Raw genomic sequence first — 6,287 nt, forward strand, 5'->3', positions numbered from 1 at the left:
TTGCCTTCACACTGGAACTCCTTGGTCCACATTGGAGTGTTCACTTCTCCATAGAGCGCCCCCTGGAGGACTGAAGGAGTCCCACAGCCAAGCTGCCTACAGACCACCTCTGCATCCCGCTGGTCAAAGTCACCTTCACACACTGAGACCCACGACTCATTAGACTTCATCTCCATTTTACCTGAACACATACTGGTCCCATTCACCAACCTCACAGACTCTGGGGGGAGAGAGAGAAGAGAGAGAGAGAGAGAGAGAGAGAGAGAGAGAGAGAGAGAGAGAGAGAGAGAGAGAGAGAGAGAGAGAGAGAGAGAGATGTACATTTTAAGTCATACACTTTTGCTGATGACAAAGAGAATCAAGACCAGTGATATCATGTGTTGTGTGCATGATGAACGTTACAATGTATTACACTTAAACATAATAGTAGGGCATAGTGCCCAATCAGAACATAAAATGTAGCTTAATAATAAACCAGAAGTGTTATTTAGACACACAGCAAGTAATGGCTCCCATGGCTCCTTAGATCAGGGCCAGTGTTTCCTGTGGTTTTGCCAGACACTGTAAATATTACTGTTGTTGAAGTAGTAGTTTGTTACCTGAACAAATCACCTCCAGTATGTACAAGGAAGTAGCAGACATCTTTCTTCCACAGTCCCTCAGTGAAGACTCAGACCCAACACAGGCAGATATAATCCTCCACACAGGTTTATGTGTAACACCAGAACTCCTTTCTGTTGAAACGGCAGAGCCACAGTCCAGCTGTCTACACACTACAGATGATGACTGCAGGTTCCAGTCAGACCAACCATCCACTGGTCTCCACTCTCCCTGGTGTTTCATCTCCAGTAAACCAGTACAGTGACTGGCTCCTCCCACCAACCTGACATCATCAGACTCTGTAGAGACAAGAAAGTAGACGTAAATAAAAAAAACTATTACTGTCATTATAAAATGACGATCCAAATTTAAAAGTATAGTTTGTCTTTTACCTGAGCAGGTTAGTCCAACAGTCTTGTCAGGTGAGCAGGTGTTTCTAGTTGAGTTTGAGGTATCACAGTCCAGGAGAGCAGACTCATTACCTTCACACCTGAACTCTTCGGTCCACATTGGAGCCTTCACTTCTCCATAGAGCGCCCTCTGGATGACTGAAGGAGCCCCACAACCAAGCTCCCTACAGACCACCTCTGCATCCTGCTGGTCAAAGTCACCTTCACACACTGAGACCCACGACTCATTAGACTTCACTTCCACTCTGCCTGAACACACACTAGTCCCATTCAGCAACCTCACAGACAAAGACGCTGAAGCGAGAGAGAGAGAGAGAGAGAGAGAGAGAGAGAGAGAGAGAGAGAGAGAGAGAGAGAGAGAGAGATTTTATAAGATTATTGTATCAAGCCACAAGAGAAAATGCATTATGGATGCAAATTAAATCTTAACACATCAGAGGCAATTTTAGGACCACAATGGAAACAAGCCCCTTAGGGCTTTTTGTGTTGTCCTTTTAACATTATTGTATAACTTTCCCTTTGTACTCTTTGCAAACTCTTAATAAAGTATTGAATCAATTAATCAAAAGTAATTTACTGAAACCCTAAACGCATAGATAGAAAGAAAAATAACAATATACCATTTCTAAAATAAATACACAATGGAAATATATAATCAATAAATCAAAACACAGCATAAATAAATGAAGAATAGAGGAACAAAGAAACAACTATTCATACAGCTATTCATCATCAACATAATCATCATCATCAGATTTTCCCCAATAGCCAATAACACATGAAATGAGAGACTGTAAAGACTGCTATCATTGTGTTACCTGAACAGATCACTGTGGGTTTGCCTGTAATCAAACCTTTCCGTGTGGTATGAGAAGTCTCCATTATGACACAGTCACTCAGTGAAGACTCAGACCCAACACAGTAAGGTGTAATTCTCCATATAGGTTCATGTGTAAAACCAGAACTCCTTTCTGTTGAAACAGCAGAGCCACAGGCCAGCTGTCTACACACTACAGATGATGACTTCAGGTTCCAGTGAAACCCACCATCCACTGGTCTCCACTCTCCCTGGTGTTTCATCTGCAGTATACCAGTACAGTTACTGGTTCCTCCTACTAACCTGACATCATCAACCACTGTAAAGAGTCAAGAGAGTAAACATTCAATTTAAAGGGTAATAGTACTTTTATTAAAATAAAAATGATTCCAAGAGTAGCTTCTCCTTACCTGACCACAAGCAGGTGAGTCCAACGGTCTTGTTAGGTGAATAGCTGTTTCTAGTTGAGTTTGAGGTTCCACAGTCCAGGAGAACAGACTCGTTGCCTTCACACTGGAACTCTTTGGTCCACATTGTGTTTGGACCAAAGGTGTTCACTTCCCCATATAGCGCCCCCTGGAGGACTGAAGTAGCCCCACAGCCAAGCTCCCTACAGACCACCTCTGCATCCTGCAGGTCAAAGTCACCTTCACACACTGAGACCCACGACTCATTAGACTTCACCTCCACTCTGCCTGAGCATAAACCAGTCCCATTCACCAACCTCACAGACTCTGAGAGAGAGAGAGAGAGAGAGAGAGAGAGAGAGAGAGAGAGAGAGATTATGAAGAAGCCATTTTAATTATTAGTGTCCAATCTTGTGCTATTATATCGTGAGAGAGGAGTGATTATAATTTAAAAGATTATTTTAAACAACCAAAAGTAATAATTCATTAATAAAAAATAGGGGTCTGTACTTGGCCCTCTCCTTTTCTCTCTCTACACCAAATATCTTGGCTCTGTTATCTCTGCTCACAAAGCTCTCCTATCACTGTTATGCTGATGACACTCAACTGCCCCCCCCCCCACCCTTTTTCCCAACACCTCAAGCTCAATGCAGAAAAGACTGAGCTTTTCTTTCTTCCCAGGTAAGTCCTGCCCTGGCCTCTATTCCAGCTACCAAGCGCCTGGCTGTTGTCCAGGACAGTCTGCAGTCCTTCACGGCACACATTGCTGTGGTCACTCGCTCCTGTATGTTTACACTTTATAACTAAGGATCAGACCCTTCCTCACCCAGGAGTCTGGCCAGATCCTTATCCAGGCCTCAGTCATCCTAAAGCTTGACTAGTGTAACTCCCTCCATATTGACCTCCCAGCATGCTCACTGAAGCCCCTCCTTGTGATCCAGAATGTCACCTGGTCACGCCTGGTCTTCAACCAGCCACAACGTTCACGTCTATGTTAAGGTATCGATTGACCAAGATACAGTGTCTACTATATAACACATTGTTATTGTTATAAGAAAATGTACATTTTGACATCATATTCTTTTCACTGTACCTGTTTATTTTGTGTGTATGTTCAGTGGCATCAGTTCAGCAAAAGCTAAGGTATGGCAAGGTTAGGGTTGCCAACTCCCAGAGATTGAATTAAGGGACAAATTAAGGGACAAAACCCCCCAAAAAACCCGAAATGCATAGAAAACTATGCATTATACCTGTAACAATTGACGCACCTGTATGTATGTCTGTTTGTTTTTGAAAAAAAAATTAGCAACCCATATATTTGAACGGAAATGTATATTTTTATCCTGTGCTTAAAAATTATTATTCTTATAATTTTTTTTGGTTTGACCATGAGGGGCCGCAGAGACGCTGTGTTGGGGCCGCGGGTTGAGTAGCACTGCACTACACTGTTCCTCCTACATTTCTTTCTGCATTTGTGTGATTATTTACCTTGTTTATTGACTACAGTTCATGCTTAACTGCTCATTCCGATCTCACACTAAGTAAATTGCCCTGGATAGTGTAATTGTGGACTTCACAATGGAATGGAATGGTACATTTTAAATAGCATGTTGATGCTATCTACTTACAAAATAAGTTTAATAAAGGAAGGGAATACCCGAGTGGGTTATTAGATCATAGGCAGCCATAATATTGTCACGTTATGGGTATTCTAAAACCTTTTTTAGTTTTTTTTTATTTCACACAGGTAGTAGCATTATGTCTTTGCTATGTACTTTTTTTTGTCTTTGTCTTTGTCTGTTCTGCTCAGTATGTACTTTTATATTTTTGTTGTCCTATTTTCTTATACTTTATGATCTGTTTTTATTTCCATGTACTGATTTCAGAAAGGCAGAGGAGTTCATTCATCTGATGAGAGTGTTATACATCTCCACACTCTGTGTGTCATCCGAAAAGAGCCCTACATGCGGTCAGATCTTACCAATTCTTAAGAAGCTTGAGACGCATTACACTGTTAAAGAGGGAGACACAGTGTTTGAAATCAACCTTAAGCAGGCTGTCTGGGGAAACCTGTCAAAGCGGTACAAGAGTGTTGAAGATTCTGATGTCAACACTGTTGCTGACATCAGAAGCTTTCTTGAAGAGGCCACTGCATTAGACCCACGTTTCAAACACACTGTGGAGGACAGCACTGTATGGGATCGGGTCAAGGAGAAGATGATGGAAGGAAAGCCGACTGAGTCTGAGCGGCCAACAGATGACGGTGGAGAAGATGGTGTGTCAGAGCCAGAGGAGGAGGAAGAAAGAGAGAATGAAGAGGAAGGAGAGCAGAGTGAGGAAGAGGAGAATCAGCCACCTCCTTGGAAGAGGTCTGCAATGTCTCCACTGGAGGAGCTTTTTGCTTAAGAAGACAACTTGAAAATGAAACTCGTATCAATCAGAACCACGTCCATCAAGCACCAAATTGAGACGGAGCTTAAGAGATGTCACCAATGCTGATGTGTGATGACCCTGCTGCCTGGTGGTGGAACAACAGAACCACGTATCCTTCACTATCAGAGGTGTCCTTTTCGGGGTTTTTTGTGCGTTCAGGCCTCCTCAACCCCTAGTGAGAGGGTTTTCTCCACGGCAGGAGACACTATTTGCGCAGAAAGATCAAGTATACTACCAGAAAAGGCTGATATGCTCATCTTCCTCAACAAGAACTGTTGAATTGGATACTTGAGTATTTCCTCTCCTTTATATTTGTGTGATTTAGTTTTTTGTTGTAGCAGTTGCAGACAGCTGTTACAATATGCTTTGAATGCAAAAGATGCATTTTACACTTATTGCTGCTCGGACATGAACATGACATGAAGTTGTGCAGAATGTGCACAACGGGATGCACTTTATTTTAACAGCTATTATATATATCAGTATATAACAGCTGTTATACACTGAATGCACTTTATTGTATTCCTTGAATAATTTATTTAAGGGAAGATTATTCTTTGTTTTGCACTGAATTCAGTTTACAGTAGATAAAATATTTGGCCCCAATGCTGCTCAGGGTCTCAGACAGGCTTTTATATTTGTTTTGTCATTGTCAGTAGTAAGACAAAAAGGAGAAAAAATGGGGGGAAATGCAGCTGTGTATTATCCACATATAGGTGGATCAAGTGTTGGAATAAAGGAGAGGATGTTACTCTATTCATTAAATGTATTTCAATTGACTAAGGCTTAAAATAATAAAGTAACTTTTGTTAAATATTTGACCTCTTATTTTTTTTTACCATTTTGGAACCGAAATAGGGAAGGGTTAGGAACCGGAATTGATAACCAGAACCGGAATCGGACTCGTACGAATCCTAACGATACCCAGCCCTACTTATAAGCCCTTATAGGTAGCAACTGTCTGTCATCTTTCCCAGGAAAGAACTAATATGTTATGCATATGTATATATATATATATATATTTGTTTTACCTGAACAGTTGACCTTCAGTGTGAGAGTGGAATCATAAGACTTTACTGGTCCACACTCCACCAGTGAAGACTCAGACCCAACACAGGAAGATGGAATCATCCATCCAGGTTTGCGTGTAGAACTAGAAGTAAATTCTGTTGAAACAGCAGAGCCACACTCCAGCTGTCTACACACTACAGATGATGACATCCTGTTCCAGTCAAACCAAGCCAACACTGGTCTCCACTCTCCCTGGTATTTCATCTCCAGTATACCAGAACACTTACTGGTTCCTCCAACCAACCCGACATCTTCAGACTCTGTACAGAGAGTAATAAGCAGTAACAATGTATTACTTTCATTATAATACCTTGAAGAATGCAATACATAATCAGGTTTAATTTGTTTACCTGTTGAGTTGTGAGTTGGTTTAATTTGGAAAGCTGAGGAGAAAAATCATAAATAAATAAGTCTCACTGTAACATATATGTCTGTCTGTCTGTCTGTCTGTCTGTCTGTCTGTCTGTCTGTCTGTCTGTCTGTCTGTCTGTCTGTCTGTCTGTCTGTCTGTCTGTCTGTCTGTCTTGAGCAAGACACTGAACCCCTAAC

Source organism: Gymnoscopelus braueri, assembly GCF_963280865.1.
Source record: "Gymnoscopelus braueri genome assembly, chromosome: 8".
Classification (NCBI taxonomy): Eukaryota; Metazoa; Chordata; class Actinopteri; order Myctophiformes; family Myctophidae; genus Gymnoscopelus; species Gymnoscopelus braueri.